An 18720-nucleotide genomic window follows, 5' to 3' on the forward strand; every position below is an offset into this window, starting at 1 on the left:
AAAGCAAGCTTATCAGCAGCTTCCCAGCCCTGAGACAGCACCAGAAAGGCTTATTTTCACTCTATCCACATCACAGTTATGTAGATCTTAGAATACCTAACGTGGAGTCTCAAGGCTACATGCCCTAAGAGCTTTTAGAAATGGGGAAACTGAGTCGCATAATATGTCCAAGAATACATATATAAGGAGTAAGCCCCAGGGTCAAAATTTGAACTCAAGTTTTCTAGCTCTTAAAGTCAAAATCTTTTGTCATTATACTTCTGAAAACCTGAGGAAGATTGTAAGTTCTAGGACCTGGAAAAGAGAGGTGGGAGATAGAAGGGAGGGGGAGTGACAGCAGAAAGACCACCCACTAGCAGTGACATTTCTAACAAGGTCCTAAGGAGGGGCTTTACTGATCACAATTAGAGATATTTTTGGCATGGAGAGAGGGGGATAATTATACCTCAGACACACATAAAAGCTGAATCCAAGCAGCTTCAGGGTTGAGAAAAGAATCTTTCCCCCAGGGTCACCCATCTAGTCCATTCCTAGGACATTTTTGTATGTTGCCGTAGCACAAAACACAAGCAGCTGGAATGCATCAGATTCCTAAGGGGTCAGCAGCTGGTTGGAACAGAAACCTTAGAATGTCAGAGCCTAAGAGATCACCTAGCCAGGAATTCTTAACCTTTTCTTGGTAGTGCGCTGAAACTTATTGGCTCTTTCTTAGAATCATGTTTTTAATTCATGGGAGAAAATGCTGAATTTTACTTATAATTAGTGAAAATAAAAGTGTAATTCCCTACCCCCGTTCAAGTTCACGGACCTTCCCCTAGAATCTATTTTTGGACCCCTAGTATACTTGGACCCCAGTTAAGACTCCTAATTTAGGAAAAAACCCAAGACCCTCTGCTGAATGTAGATTGTCATTTCTTGGTCCAGGAATTTGAGCCATTCACACAACCCATCAATCATTCAAAAAGGCTTGAGTAAGCCTGTCCAATTCTATGCCCATCTCTGCCATAACAGGTGACAGGAGGAAGAGGAGAAAATGGGAGCTGACCTACAGGCAGCCCACATTCTAGAGGAGATAGAGAAAAAATAGACTCAGGACCTGTTCTCAGAGAGCTCCCAATATCGCAGAGAGAGAAATACATCCAGTTTCTTCCCTCAGGGGAAGCTCAGGGAGCTCTAAGTCTGGGAGAAACATCCAAGGAAGGGAAGATCTAGACAAGAGAAGCAGGAAGCACGATCATGATTTTATAGCCAGAAAGGACATTAAAAGTCATCTAATTCAATTCTTTCATTTTTCAGAAAGGAAATTTGAGGCCATGAAGGTTATGATAGTAAATAACAAAATCAGGATATAAACCAGGTCTCTTGAATCAGGGCAACTAGGTGGTTCAGTGGATTGAGTACCTGGCCTGAAGCCAAAAAACTCATCTTCCTGAATTCAAATCCTTCCTCAGATACTTAGCAGTTGGTTGACCCTGGGCAAATCATTTAACCCTGCTTTCCTTAATTTCCACACCTGTAAAATGAGCTAGACAAGAAAATGGCAAACCACTCCAGTATCTTTGCCAAGAAATCCCCAAATAGGATCATGAAAAGTCAGATATGACCGAAAAGAACTGAACAATTGTTGACTCTAAATCCAGCCCTCTTTGGGGACAACTATGAGATGCTTTAATGAAGAATCAAGAAATCTTAGCCAAGACCAGATTTTCTTCAAGAGGACTCCAAATTAATGTGGTTTGAAGGAGAATGTATGCTGGAGTAAGGGCACTGGCTCACAGTGTAACTTTGAGCAAAACAATTTTCCTCTCTGGGACTCAGTTTCCCCATTTATAAAATGAAGGGGTCTGGACCAGAGCATCTTAAGGATCCCCTCTGACCCAGAGATTCTGTGATTTCCAGATTCTGCCCTTAAGAAACTCCTGGTGGGGAAGACATATCTCATGAACAGAACAACTACCAGCTAAAGCCAGTTTGTTATTATATAGTGTGACCAGGGTTGTAGACACAATTTAAGTTCCAAGGACGGGGAGAACAAGAAAGACTGAAGTCCTCTGGGAACAATTATTAAAAGAAAATGTCAGGTGTGGAAGCATCCTGACTAGAGAGAGGGAGGGATTATTGTAGAGAGAGAGGGAAGAGAAAGGAAGACAAAGCAAGGAAAGGCAACAACAACAATAATAATGATAATAATAATAAAGATGGAGAAAAAATAGTAAAAGTCCTAGAGAAAAGATAACAAAATACATTTCAGAAGCAAAGATGTGAAATTTGATATTTTCATTTCTTTAGTCATAAGGAGAATCCAAAATAAAGGTCGGGGATGAAATGACTATCGTATAAAGACAAATGATAAATAAAATATTTTTTTTAAAAATGTCCCTCTCTAGTGACTATTATATCTTTGGCTCTCACCATCCCCCACTCCTTTAGCCATTGACTCCTAAGGAGGCATAGTACCTTGGGCTCTTCACGTTATAAATAAGCATTTGAAAAAGCTTTATTCAACACTCTGTGTTGGGTGCACTAATGGTCAGTTAATAGTTTGCTCTCTCTTGTTCATCCTTGCCCAAACCAATGTATCACTTAACACTGCCCCTAGCCAATCCCAAGCACCTACAGATTCTCAGTTAGCATTTTCCCTCTCCTCTTCTCTTCCCTCTCTCCCTCTTTCTTTAGTCAGCTCCAGCCAGATCTGATTTCCTCATAGGGTCAAATTCCTGGACAAAAATGCAATTTCCACCTAATCAGAGAGGGCCACCTATCTATATGATTCTTAAGATTAAGCCTCCTAGCAAACAGACAGGGAAGACAAACAGTGTACACAGCTTGCTTATCTCTTGTCTTTGTTTAAAAACCCTTTTGAAATGAAGAGCCTAGCCTTCCCTATATCCCTCAGGACCTGGAACCCTAATCCTATTTCAGCACTGGGGATGGGGGTAGGGGAAACCTATATGTTTAAGAGGTCCATACCCTTTCCTAATAATATGTACTGATAAACTCCCTCAATGAACTAGCTTTCCAACTGCTTGTCACAGTTTGGATAACAGGCATCTCTGTTCTGAGTATCCTGCCCCTCAATATAGCGTTAGATTGCATTAGCACATTGTTGATTCATATTGAGCTTGCAGTCCACTAAAGCCCCGAGGTCTTTTTCTCTCATTGTTAAGAAGCATTTCTTTATCTGAAACTTGCCTCTCTATATCTTCCACCAATTGTTCTTAGATATTTTTTTTTATCCTGTGTGAGCCTTTCCATTTACCTCTATCAGCATTCATCATGGTCCATTGTTCTAGCCCCAAGAGATCTTTTTGGCTCCTGTCTGATATTCAGGGTGTTTTAGCTTTGGGTCATCTGCAGATTTGACAAGCATGTTAGATAGATCTTCATCCAAGTCACTGATAAAAATGTTGACCAGCACAACCAGGGGCCAGGGCAAATCCCTGGGGTACTCTGCTAGAGGTTTCCTTCCCAAATTGACACCAAAAAGATAATAACTACCCAATGAGTCTGATCATTCATCCAGTTACAAATATACCTAGCTGTTCTGTCATCTGGCAGAGTCCACACAGAGAGCAAGAAAAACTGTTATATGCTATCCCTGAAATCTAAATAAACTATGCCTGCAGTGTTTTCTTTTTTTTAATTAATATTTTATTTTATTTTATTTTATAATAACTTTATATTGACAGAATCCATGCCAGGGTAATTTTTTTACAACATTATCCCTTGCACTCGTTTCTGTTCCGATTTTTCCCCTCCCTCCCTCCACCCCCTCCCCTAGATGGCAAGCAGCCCTATATATGTTAGATATGTTGCAGTATATCCTAGATACAATATATGTTTGCAGAACTGAACAGTTCTCTTATTGCACAGGGAGAATTGGATTCAGAAAGTAAAAATAACCTGGGAAGAAAAACAAAAGTGCAGATAGTTCGCATTCGTTTCCCAGTGTTCTTTCTTTGGGCATAGCTGCTTCTGTCCATCATTTATCAATTGAAGTTCAGTTAGGTCTCTTTGTCAAAGAAATCCATTTCCATCAGAATACATCCTCATACACTATCGTTGTCGAAGTGTATAATGATCTCCTGGTTCTGCTCATTTCACTTAGCATCAGTTCATGTAAGTCTCTCCAAGACTCTCTGTATTCATCCCTGCAGTGTTTTCTTAATGGATCAATCCAGTAACAAAGCTAAATAAAAAGATGGAAAGAAAGTTAGTGATCTTGAGCAAGTCACTCTCTTTCCCTGAGCCATAGTTTATTCATCTCAAAAATGGAAGTATAGAACAAGACCTAAATACTTTTTATCAGTTTGAAAATCCCATGTTCTGTATTTATATGATTGTTTCTTTGTAAATTTCAGGTCCCAAGTCTCAGCAGCACCACCTTGCCTGAGTTTTTCTGAGTTTATAACACTCTTTATTCTCTCTCTGGCCATTTAGAAATAGAATTCTGGAATCTCTGAATAGGAAAAAAAATTATTTCAGAGGTCATCTAGTCTAACCCCAATGAAGAGGAGGAATTTCCTATATAGCTTCCCTGACAAGCAATTATCCATAATCTTCTAACACACTTCCAGTAACAAGTATTTTTTTTAACCTATTTAGGCAGCCTTATCCATTGTTGGATAGCTCCCATTATTAGTCATTTTTGCTATGTGTTTTAGCACTGATAACTCCTGGATGGATTAAGTAGAGGATCTGAGGTAAGAAGATCTGGATTCAAGTTCCATTTCTAACACTCATAGTCCCTGGTATTACAGAACTTTTTTTTTTTTAATATGCTTACTTTCCTCCTCTGTAAAAGGGAGATAATAATCCTTGCAGAACCTACTGGATTATGGATTGCGAAGAAAAGAAATAGTAAAACTTAAAATGCTAAAGAAATATGTATATTTTTACCATTGTCCTTATGTCATGACTACACCAAAGATCTATAACTTTAGCCCTACTGGGATACTCACAGGGTGTATAAAATTTCCACCAATGCAGATTGCAGCTCATCTATTATTTAATAGATAAGGCTAATTTAAATACAGAGATATTGATATTAATATAGATATAGATAGGCATATCTATTTTTTAAAAATCTGATTAAACATGCTTTAAGAAACAGTTTACTAAATAATGGTGACAATATTTAGGCTTGGAGCTCAGGGGTCTGTTTATGTTGATTTTCAGGTAATACATCCTTTATTCACTGATAGGATCCTTTGATCACAGACTGTCAGAATCATATAATTTCTGTCATTATTCCAGTAGAGATAATAAAGCAGAGTTCAGAAGAGTTCATTCTGTGCCTAAAACATTTTTTTTGTTTTAAAAATAACAAAACACACAAGATTTTTCAGGGACACACAATACAAAAGCACTCAACTGTCACAAAAAGGACTCTCATTCTCCCCTTTTGTCAGGACACTAAATTCTGCAAGTATATTATAAGGAAGGACTAGTTAAAAAATATAACCTTGGAAGCCTGGTCTCTCCCTCTTTTTATCTCCTATTTGCTGTCTATATGCAGTCTCAGAGAGCAAGAGAGAATTTGTATTTTCTTTGTGACAACTCCTAGAAACAACTACTGCTATCCTATACCCATAGCTCCATTGCTATGCCTTTCTATTTATGCTAATACTAATCAGCTTCAAGAATTTAGAGCAAAAATCCTACAATATAATTTTACACAATGTTGATCCTTACACACACACACACACACACACACACACACCCTCCAACTCCCTACCCAGTTTTATGCAGCAACATCTGCTCTGGAAAGATGAAAGGAGGAAGAGGAGCTGAATGTGAGGTGTCATGGGCCCCAAGAAACATCTCTGAATTTAAGATTCCACTGCCTGGAATGAGGAAGATGGAAAGTTTATGCCCAGCTGGCCCAGGCAGGAATGGCAAGCAACAGCTGAAAGAGGCCGAGGGCTTATTTAATGTGTCCTCCAAAGCCTGCAGCTGCTAGGACTATATTAAACTCTCCTCAGAGGCCACCAAGTGGCAATGGGAATTAGTTGCTAGTGGAAGGTGAAATTCTTTTATAACCCTGGAGTCAAAGGACAAAGTTTCTCATAGACGACCAGGAAAATACACAGGAAGGTTTTTGAGGGGATTTTTTGTTGGAGAGGGGGGCTTTATAGAGAGCAAGAACACTTTGTAATCACAAAAACTATGGAAAAGAAGAGGGTGAGGGGGAAAGAAAAGATGCATGATAATCATTTCTATGGATTTGAAGACACATCATCGTGGAAGAGGATTAAATCTGTTTTGTTTGATCCCAGCAGGTGATACCAGGAACAGTGAATGGAAGATGCAAAGAGACAAATTTACTTCCCTGATATCAGGAAAAATTCTTAAAATTAAATTTGTTCAGGAACCTTCCTTGGGAGGTAATGGCTTCCCTTGCCCTGGAGACTGTGTATGGTCATATGCCAGATATGTTTGTAGAGAGAATCTCTATTTAGTTAAAATGTAGATACTTCACCTTTCAGTTTCTGAGATTCTGTGATTATAAATGACTGAAGCTTTACAAATTCCTGGGCAAGATTGATTCATGTTCAGGTGTTGTTTCCCACAAGCCATTTATGAGTCCTATTTGTTATCTTCAACCTATAAATAAGACTTCTTTGAATACTGTGTGCTAGGTGTTTGTGAGTGAGTGACAGCAAGGAGGGGAGAGGAGGAGTGGAGTATCATAGAATGTTATAGAATGAAGCTTCTAGATTTCCTGACAGGAACCAAGGAAACAGAGATGAGAAGTTCTCCCTGCCTCAAAGGCTGTCTGTCCTACCTATTTGCATGAAAAGTTTACGTCTTTAACTGACTTTCTCCAAAACTTGTTGGAAAGGCCAAATCTCCTCTTTATTCTTCTTCCCTCAGTGGAACTAAGTGTAAGGAGGGAAATATAGCAGGTATTTAGAAAATATCCACCAATTTTTTAAGCAACATTTTGGTCCAATTATAGGAATGACTAAATCTAGGATCAGGACAGTTAATAGTTAATAGCAAAGGTTATTCTTTTTTTTTAAGTTTCCAGGGGGCAGCTAGGTGGCAAAGTAGGTAGAGCATCAGCCTGAAGTCAGGAGGACCTGAGTTCAAATCTGGCCTCAGACACTTAACACTGCCTAGCTGTGTGATTCTGTGTGACCTGGGCAGGTCACAATCGCAATTGACTCAGAAAAAATCATTCCTTGAAATTGAAATTAGTCTGGAAAATGCTCTGCATTGAGTATTAAAAACACTCAAAAAATGTTTGTTTGATTGAATCAAATTAAAAATCAATGGTGTACATATATATGCTATATATGTGTATCTATGATTTACATATATGTATGTATGTATAAATGTGTGTATAAAATCCACTGTCTCTCCTGATTCTTACACTGCTACATGATATTATATGCCTCTCTTTAAGTCCTAGTTTTCCCAACTGAAAAGTGGGAGGGGAGGGGCAGCAAGTTAAAGGATCCCTAAGGTCCCTTCCAAAATCTAAATTTACTTAACACTTGATTGCTTTATTAGAGGCTCCTGTTAGATTCTTTTCTTCTAGTCCCTAGAAGGCAGCAAAAGGTATAAAAAGAAAGCACTGGATATTAAGGTGTTTTTTTTTTAAATCTAGATTCTAAAATCTGAGAAGACTTACATGATGCAAAATGAAGTAAGCAGAACCAGAAGAACATTGTGCACAGTAACAGCAATATTGTACATAATCAACTATAAATTATCTTGCTATTCCCAGCAATACAATGACCCAAGATAATTCCAAAGGTCTTATAGTGTAAACAGTGCTATCCATATCTGAAGAAGGAATGGATGGAATCTGAATACAGACTGAAGCATACTATTTTTAACTTCATTTTTTCGTGTAGTTTTTTTTTTCCCCTTTGGGTCTGTGTCTTCTTTTACAACATGAATATGGCTTATATTTTGATTGACTGAACATGTATGATTTATATTAAATTACTATCTCAGAAAGAAGGGAGGTAAGGAAGGAGGGAGAAAATTTGGAAAAAAAATTTAAATGGATGTTTAAAATGGTCTCTACATGTAATTGGGGGAAAATAAAATATTATTTTTAATCTAGATTCTAATTCCAAAAATGACACTAACATGCAATGTATGCAGCATGCCCTTGGTAAGACCTTTCCTTTCTCTTGCCCTCAATTACTCCTTCTGTTCTTTATGGGATAGCCATAAATACTACATTTGTAGTGGGAAAGTTTGGTCTGAAGACCATATCTGTCACTTTCTTTGTTTTAGCCATGTGACTTTGAGAATGTAATTATTGAATTTTTTAAAAAAGCATTCAATTTTCTAATGTAAACTGCACCCCTGCCACACACATACCTTCATATATAGTCATCTCCATATTCTGAGTTTATTGACATTCTTTTTGTTTTCGTGTTCTGAAGTTGCTTGAAGTTCACAAAGCTAACAGTATTTGCATCTTTGAAGAGTCCCACCCCAGTAATTGTCCAAATGCTGATGCCCCAGAGGAATTAAAACTGGTACTCAGAGCCAACAACCTTCCTAACAGATACACAGGCAGGAGTCATCTGTCCCTGATTGTCCTCCTTCCCTCTCCAAAAATAAAAAAACTCTCCTCAAATTCCCATTATAGAACCATCTCCAAGATCAATTCTCAAACTCCCATCCTCACTGGGACAGAGTGAATAAAGAATCTACTCCAAGAGTTCACATTTGGATACCTTTCCTTCCTTAAGCTCACTTCTCAGTATTCAAACTTACTCTGCAAGCATTTAGTATCTAATCTCCTCTCCATTTTCTCTTTCACACACATACACACACACACACTTTAATTAAATATTAAGTATCCATTATGGGCCAAGTTGGGGAAGGGGGATTTCTTGTGTAAACCAAAAAAAAAAAATGCACACACACACACATATATATATATATATATGAAAAATACAAAATCATATCAGATAGTGAACCACTAATATCAGAAAAGGCCTCAAGGGAACTGGCACCTGAGTTGAGTATTGAAGGGAGCTTTTAAGACAAGTAGGGGATGCAGTGGATAGAGTGCTGGGCCTGTAGTCAAAAAGATATGAGTTCAAATTCAGACTCGGATATTTCTTGTGTGATTCAATGCAAGTTACTTAATCTCTGTCTGCCTCAGTTTCCTCATCTGTAAAATGGGGATAATTATCCCAGGGTGATTTTGAGTATCAAATTAGACATTTATAGAATACCCAGCATATAATAGGTGCTTATATAAATGCTTATTCCCTTCTCTGAATTCTAACAGGCAGAACTTTATGAAAAGGTACTTTTAAAAGTTTTGTTAAATACAAGGAACAAATTATAGGTCTATTTGGATGATATATATAAAAATCCAGGAAGATGATGAATCAGTCTGGAATTTCATGCTAAAGATAATAAGGAGCCAGAGAAGATTCTTGAGTAAGGGAGTAACATGATCAGATACGTATGTTAGGACTATCTAGCAATTATGTGAAGAACAAACTAGAGAAAGGAGGATACATAGTAACAAGGAGATCAATTAAGAGCCTATTTCAATAATCTAGGTGAAAGATGGTGGGATCCTTACTGGAGTGGGGGCCATGTGAATGGAGAGAAGGGGACAGATGGGTGTGAGACATGTCATAGAGCTACAGATAATAAGACTTAGCAACTGATTGGTATTAAAGGTAAAGGAGAGTTAAAAATCAAACATGTCTTCTAAGTTGTGAATCTGGGTATCTGGAAGGATGGTAGTGACAGTGACATAGGAAAAAATGACGGGAAGGATAAGTTGCAATTGACATTTTAAGTTTTAAAAGACCTTATGGTATTATGGATACATCTGAAAACCAGAAAAATCCGGGTTTAATTCCTGTCTCTGACGCACATTACATGACACCCTCTGAGTAGAAATAGGGACCACTAATTTGTACATAAGAATCCCTGTGAGCTTTATATTGACTTTATTTCACAATGTAAAGTTATCTATGTTTTATTGTATTTCCATCTATTTTGCTAAATATTTCCCAGTTACATTTTAATCATGGTTCTGGCCCCACTTGTTGGCAAGCATGCCCACTGGCAGTCTTGATACTTCTGCTCTAAGTAACTCTCTGAGACACTAAATTGCAAGAAGGATGACAATCTGCATTCATAAAGTGATCTCCCTCATCTAGGAGTTCCCAATATGAATGAATACATAAGTCCAGTATGAATAGTTGTTGCTGATATTGCTATTATTATTCAGTCATACCTAACTATGCATGACCTAATTTGGCAGTTTCTTAGCAGAGATACTAGAATGGTTTGCTATTTCTTTCTCCAGCTCATTTTACAGATGAAGAAATTGAGGCAAACTAAGTTAAATGATTTGTCCAGGATTTTCTATAGCTAGTAATTGTTGGAACTCAGGGAGATATGTCTTCCTGTTCCAAGCCTGGCACTTTATCCACTGCACCACCCAGCAGCCCCACAACATGAATAGAGACAGTTCAAATCAACTATCCTTTCTCTCTGAGCTCAAAATCCAGGATCTGTTGAAAACGAGCCCTTTCCAATTTAGAACTTATGCCCGTGAGGTTCCTTTTATTGAAATAGCATAGGTCAGGAAGGCAAGAAAGAAAGGCAGAAGCCCAAGGGAGGGGCTTTGGCATCACCAAGGCTTCCTGAGGCAGGCTTTATAATACCTGGAGATGGATAGAGTTTCTTAGCAGGAGCTCCAAGAGCCCAGCTTTAATAGCTCTCAGTTTATCTCCGCTTCTAAATATCTCTGGATAGATAATGATAAACGAGGTGTCAGCACCAGGGCCTAGAGAAATGGAGCCTCCCACTGGAAACCTCAGCATGAACTGGATGTCAACAAACATGGAGCAACAATTGGGTACCACTACCTAAGATCAATAATTAATCTTCACATTAAAAAGCATTTTCTTTGCTTGACAAGGAATTGATGGCTTAAGTTGCTAAGAGCCACAGATTCATTTTTTTTCCTTTTCTCCTCTTACTATATAGATTAAAATTCCTCCTCACCAGAGCAGACTCTTAGATGCTTTTCATCTTTTTTTATGGCTTGTTTTTTTTTTAACCTCATCCTGAAAACTGTGCTCCTATTCCTTCTTCCCTTCTTCCTCTTCTCCCTCCTCCTTCACTTCTCCCTTCTTCCCATCTCTTTTATCCTTTCCTCATCTTTCAAGTTTTTAATCTTCTTTCTCATTCTTCCTCTTCCTCTTTCTCCCTTTGCAAAAAGAGCATTGTACTATGGATCAGCTCTGTCACTTATTAGCTGCTATAAGATGATGGCCAAATTACTTCAACTATAAATTTTTATTTCCATATCTATAATATAGGGATAATAAAGAGCACAATCTACCTGATAGGATTATTGTAAGGAAAAAACTCTTTATAAAGTTCAATTGATATAGAAATGTATACTTTTATCCTCCTCCTACTCGCCTCCTCTCCTCCTTCCCTCCCTATATCCAGCTTTCAACATTCCATTTCTGTCTTCTTTCCCTCCTCTTTCTCTTCCTCATCTTCCTTCTCCTTCTTTTACTTCTTTTTTTCCTTCTTCTTCTCCTTTAAAAGGTGAGAAAGACCTAAAATCAAGTCATTCTTCAGCTACATTAGCTATGTCACCCCACGTAAACAACTTAATCTCTCTAAACCTTAGTTTCTTCATCTTTGAAAAAAAATGGGGATAACAATAGCATCCTCATAGGATTAATATGAAGATCAAATAAAATAACATGTATTCATTAAAATATAATATAAATTATTAACAATGCTTTCTAATAATTTTATGACATGAAGCCTTTTTCTATCTCTCTGAACCTCACTTTTCCCATTTTCCTACAAATTTTGTCTAGTAGAATTTAATAGAATATGTCAAATACCTCCACCATATGGCATCCCTTCAAACACTTGGTCACACTACAGTTATTGCTTCCATAGCCCAGAAATTCACCTGCATGATCTGAAAATGTGGGTAAAATGTGCTGGCTCTTCCTTCTTACTAGAGAATAAGTTTGTTTGGGTTTTTTTCTTTTTCTTTTATGGAGTGTTTACAATGTTTTACATATATTTTATGCAATTCTCAGTTTCTAATTTTTTTTTTCATTTACTGGCCTTTATGTAGCATCTGCAGATTCTGCAAAAAGCTCCAAAATTCCCATTTAATTTTTTATGCTGACCCCCAAAACTATAATCAAGAAAGTGGAACAGTGTGGAAGTGTGTGATCCTATGTCACCTAAGTCTTCTCTTCTCCAGATTCAATGTCCCCTACACCCAAATTCTTTCAACTAATTCTCATTCAGTCCCATTTCTTATCCTCTCACAAGCCTGGCTACTCTTCTCTGGATGTCACAATATCCTTCCCTATCAAGGCTAGGGCATTAGTATCAGGATCCTCCCATACACATATGCTCTACATATGGGATGCTCTTCACAAAGGTGCATAATTGAATATTTGAATATGCATTCCCTGAGCTTCACTCATTCAAAAGTACCTACCTCCCCCAACTGGTTTCTCAAGAAATATAGTATGAGATTCATCCTTTCAGTATAAATTGGGTATTAGAGATCTCTATTACACATAAATTATTTGTATAAGAATGGTAATTTAATTCTAAATATTTAGTAATTGTCCATGATACACAAGGCACTATGCTCAGTGCTGGAAAGATATAAAGTCTGGATAAGACTAGAGCCCTGCAATTCCAATAGACTTCAGATGGAAAGTGTCATTTGCATCCAGAAAGAGAAATATAAAGAATGAATGTGGATCAAAGCATAATATTTTCACCTTTTGTTATTGTTGTTTGTTTGCTTGCTTTTTCTTTATTTTTCCCTTTTGATCTGATTTTTCTTTTTTCCTCTTTTTTTTATTAAAACTTTTTATTTTCAAAATATATGGATGGATAATTTTTCAACATTGACCTTTGCATAGCCTTGTGTTCCAAATTTTCCTTTCCTTTTCCCCATCCCCTCCCCTAGATGTCAAGCAATCCAATATATGTTATACATGTTAAAATATATGTTAAATTCAATATATGTGAACCTATTTATAGAATTATCTTGCTGCATAAAGAAAAATCAGATCAAAAAGGAAAGAAAATGAATAAGAAAACAAAATGCAAGCTAACAACAACAAAGAGTGAGAATGTTATGTTATGATTCACAATCAGTTCCCATAGTCCTCTCTCTGGGTGTAGATGGCTCTCTTCATCACATTTGATCTGATTTGTCTTGTACAACATGACGAATATGGAAATGTGTTTAAAAGAATTGTACGTGTTTAGCCTATATCAGATTGCTTGTTGTCTTAAGGTGAAGGGAAGGAGAGTGAGGGAGAAAAGTTTAGCACGCAAGCTTTTGCAAAGGTGAATCTTTGCAATGTATTTTGCATGTATTTGGAAAAATAAAATACTGCTGGAAAAAAAAGACTAAAGCCCTGCCCCAAAAGAGCTCGTTTGGTAAGAAGATGACATATATATAGATGAGTATAATATACATTATAGTTCTCATCTATAAAAATAAGCTGGAGAAGTAAATGGTAAAATGGCAAGCCCACTATCTTTGCCAAGAAAATCCCAGATGGGGTCACAAAGAGGGAGACATAACTGAAATAATCTTACAACAACAACACATGTTAAATGTAATGGAAAAATACAAAGAAATATTATACGAAATCTGATCAGGAAGTTCAGTGGAGTTGGGAAGATAGTGAGAATCAGAGAAGACTTCTTGGAAGAAATGACTGTTCATTATCAGTAGGACTTGGTTGTAAAGAGTAGCTTCATTTGTTCATTCATTCATTCATTGGCCTGCTTGGCTCTCTAGGATAGGACAAAACAAAGAGTAGTAAATGAAGTTATAGGAAAATTGGTTTTTAGCTCAATATCAAGGAATTCTTTCAGAAATCCAGTGATGGCAAACAAATTAACTCTTAAGGCCACTTCTAACTGTAGCATCTTGAGACACTGTGGTTTGCTCAGATTGCTTCAGGATCATTATCCCACCTAGTACAAAAAAACATTCATTAAATACAGGATTATTATCCCACCTAATACAAAAAAAAATTCATTAAATACTTATAAGTACAAAATATTTTATTGGGTCCTAACAAAGACAAAACAAAAGATAGTTCTTTCCTCAGGAACCTATATTCTATTGTTGTCAAATAGGAATAAGTAAACAACTTTCTGATGATAAAGGATCACAGAGAAAGGAAAATGTTTTGGAAAATAAAGCACTGTCCAAACAATGATTCATCATTAATCCTTATTTTATATAATGATTCAGATTTCCCCACCCTAGAAGTATTTTTGCTCAGGCTGTAGCACTCAACAGTTTTTGGACTCAGCATGTGACTTCATAGAGAAGTCCCTATGAAGAAACTCTCCACCAATGCAAATTGGCATGCATTCTGCAGTGCAGGAATGCACAGAAAGGTTAATTAACTTGCTGAGGGCTCCAGAGTCAGTGTGTTGAAGAGGAGAAGCTGAATTCCTTTCCTTCTGATTCTGAAAACAATTCTATCTGCTATGAATGCCATACAAGCCATTAAAGTTCTTTAAGCAGCCAATACAAGCAGGGAAATCTGGAAATTTGGGGGGTTGTATTTTAATTGCAATCAGAAACTCCAGAGGGTAAATTCCTAGACCATACATGTGCTATCTCCCCAAACTCAGCTTCAGTGTTCTGATTTTGCCTCAAACAATATCCCCTCAACTATCATGTGCTGACACCTGGGCCCTAAGTTCTTTTGCAGCTGTACAGTGTTGATGCTCTAGAATAAGAAGAGAGGGAGGGAGGGAATTGACAAGAACATATTGACTCCCATTAGGACATGAGGAAGTAGATAACCCTGCTATTGGGGAGAAGGGAAGAAGAGAGAAAGAGGATGAGAAGATGAGAAGGAAAAGAGGGAAAGACAGAAACATAGGGAAAGAGAGAGGGGGAGAGGAGGGAGAGAAAGAGAAGAGAAAGTGTGGGGTGAAGCAGAGAGAGAGAGAATCAGCTTCAATGACAACAGCCCATTCAGTCAGTCTGATTTCTTCCAAAATTAAATTATAGAATCCTAGAAACTCAGATCTGGCAGGAACCTCAGAAAACATCTATCTATTTATGTAAGGTCTTGAATAAAGCATATTACACATATTTGCTGACTCTTTGTCCAACATGTACTTGAATAGAAATTTCTTCTGCAACATTCCCAACAAGCTGTCAGTCTCACCTTTTAGAAGCCCCAGTAATGAAAACCCTTCAGAGACAGCTCTTCTATTAATCTGTAGTTTGAGTTCACAGAAAGATTTTCTTTATCTGAAGCCTAAATATCTACAAGTTACTATCATTGCTTCTAGTTCTAGCCCCTAGCAGGACTAGCCAGAGTAAATCTAACCCATACCTCCAAACCCATCATCATTTATTAGATATTTAAAGACAGTGACCATGTCCCCCCAGGTTAGTCTCTCCTCCAGGTTAAATATTCCCTGTTTCATTCAACTGTTCTGCCCCCTCTCTTATTTGTTCTCCCTCCAGTTTTCTCCAGCTCTTGGCCAATTTCCTCTAGAGAAGATTCATTTTGTCAGGCACCTAGAACTCATCAGACACAGGTCAGAAGTGACCCAGCCAGGGAAGGACTCCAAACTTCCTCAGCCTGGACATTCTGAATCTCTTCATTAGGTTTTGGGTCATAAAATTTAGAGGTAGAATCCTTTATTGCCATCCCCACTCCCACCCATTTTAACCATTTTACAGATGGGAAAACTAAAAATCAGAGAAATGACTGGTAAAAGTCCCAGAGGCCACAGGTAGAATCAAAACAATGAAAGCTAGAAAGAAGCTTCAAGAACATTGAGCACAATGCTCCCCTTTACTTCATTTTATAAATGAGAAAATCAAGTCCCATAGGAGTGAAGGGATTTTCCAAGATCATGCAAACAGGGTCAGCCAGTATTTGAGTTCAAATTCTCTCTCTTCAAATCGAGGGTCCATGCTACCAAAGATGATAAAACTATGAGATGTTGCTTTTTCAGTTGAATTCAACAAGCATTTTTTAAGTCAGATGTGAACAAGAGACTGTATTAGACACTGGGGACATGACAAAAATGGACTCTAAGAAGCACATTCTACTGGAAGAATAGATACCACGTATATACAAATAACTAAGTCCAAATCACTTCAAAGTGATAGAATGAATGAATGAAGCATTTTTCTTTTTTTTTTTTTTTTAAACACATAGACCAGAGGAATGCTGTCAATACTTTTGTTGTTGCTACTGCTACTGTTGACAAATTGTGTCCAACTCTTTGTGACCCTTTTTGGAGTTTTCTTGTCAAAGCTAATGGAATTGTTGCCATTTTCTTCTCCAGCTCATTTTACAAATGAGGAAAGTGGGGCAAGCAGGATTAAGTGACTTGCCCAGGGTCACAAACTAGTAATAAAATATTTATTAAGCACTTAGCATATGCAAAGCATTGAGTTAAATGCTAGGGATATAGATAGAAAACTGAGACAGTACTTGCTTTTAAGGAGCTCATATTCTATTGGAAAGATACTCATCAACCAATAAGTAAGTACAAATTATTGCAAAGAAATCATAAAAGAAGGAAAAGGACTCACATGTGCAAAATGTTTATAACAGCTCTTTTTGTGGTGTCAAAGAATTGGAAAATGAGTATATATCCATCAATTGAGAAATAGCTTCATTAGTTGTGGCATATGAAAGTAATGGAATAATATTATTCTATAAGAAATGATAAACAGATTGGTTTTAGAAAAGCCTGGAAAGACATACATGAACTGATGCTGAGTAAAGCAAGCAGAACTAGGAAAGCATTGTACACAGCAACAGCAAGATTGTGTGATGATCAAAGACTTGGCTCTTCTCAATAATTCAGTGATCCAAGGCAATTCCAATAAACTTTGGATGGAAAATGTTATCTACATCTAGAAAAAGAACTATGAAGATTGAATATGGATCAAATCATACTATTTTCATTTTTTTCTGTTTTTTTTTTCTCCTGGTTTTTCCCTCTTATTCTGATTTTTCTCTTCCAACAAGACTCATGTGGAAATATTTTTAAAAAATATAAATGCAGGAGCAGCTAGATAGTGCAGTGAATAGAGTGCCAGTCCTGAAGTCAGGAGGACCTGAGTTCAAATCCAGCCTCAGACATTTAATACTTCCTAGCTGTGTGACCCTGGGCAAGTAACTTAGCCCCAATTGCCTCAGCAAAAACAAACAAAAAAAAGTGTGTGTGTGTGTGTATATATATATATACACACACACACACATACATAACCTAAATACAGATTTTCCACAAAAAAGGTCAGAAGAGTAGCATTACTTTACACACATGTAAATGTCTTTAATATCTGGTTTAATAGACCCTCATGAGGGCAGCGGGATGGCACAGATAGAGTGCTGGCTCTGGACTCAGGAAAACCTACATTCAAATCTGGCCTCAGACATTGATTAGCTTGTAACCCAAGCCAAGTCATTTAATTTAACCCTGTTTGTCTCACTTTCCTCATTTGTAAAATGAGCTGGGAAAACAAATGGCAGACCACTCTAGTATCTTTGTCAAGAAAATCCCAAATATAGTGATCAAGTGTCAGATATGTCCGAAATGACTGCAACAACAAGAGCTTCATATCTCCTTCTAAATTCCATTTGTTGCAACATATTGTTTTGTTGAAGAATAGGATCCAAAAAATAAAAAACTGACTTCACAGATTTGTAGTTGCAAAATGGAAGAGCATTTTAACAGGCAAACAGTATATCAGTATTATTATGAAAATAGTTTTGACCTCACATATCCCCTGAAAGAGTCTCAGGGATCCTTGGCAGTTTGGATCCCAACCCTCCGAAAATCATTGCTTTGGGAAAAGATAGAGATTTTAAGAGATGGAGGTTAAGATAGAATGATGGAGATGAAAACAGAGACAGAAGAAACCTTAAAGAACATGTCATCCAAATACCTCATTTTACATATAAACAAATTTGTTGCCCAGAAAGGTTATGGGACTTAACCAATGATATGTGGTTAGAAAATGGCAGAGGCAGATGGTAAGCTAACAGAATGGAATGTTACTATCAGGAATGACATATAAAGAACAGCAAAACATGAGATAACTATGAAATGATACAGGATGAAGAAAGTAGAAGCAAAATAACTAAATATACAGTGACTATAACTTTAATTTAAATAAATTCACAATTTAGATAAATAATACAAAAAGGCAACAAAACTCAGTTTAAGTACAACAGACAATGTTGTATTGAAGTTAAAATACACATGAATCCCTTCTATTATTAAATAGGTTGACTATTTAATATTATTGTTATTAAACTGTTATTAAATAGATTAACACTACTGGTCAACTCCAGTGGTTATACCAAAATACACAAAATATATGTCAAAATCAAATTGAAATCAATATACTATAATTCTCAAACATGCAATTAGACAATTTCATTTAGCTGTTTTCAGAAATGTTCTTTGTAGATGTAAGTGTTTTATAAAAAGTAGATGTTAAGTCAAAAACAAAAGGAATTAATAATAATAATAAAAAGAGAATGTCTATGGAAATTATTCTTGTGCTAAAGATAGGAACTAAAATAGGGAAGAGAAGAGTCAATTTCTGAACCCACTTCAGGCAAGAACACTTTAGCTGTCAGGATCCTGTGTGAGACTTGGCTAGGCTCACAGGAATAACAGATTCATTATCAT

Source organism: Antechinus flavipes, chromosome 2 (assembly GCF_016432865.1).
Source record: "Antechinus flavipes isolate AdamAnt ecotype Samford, QLD, Australia chromosome 2, AdamAnt_v2, whole genome shotgun sequence".
Lineage (NCBI taxonomy): Eukaryota > Metazoa > Chordata > Mammalia > Dasyuromorphia > Dasyuridae > Antechinus > Antechinus flavipes.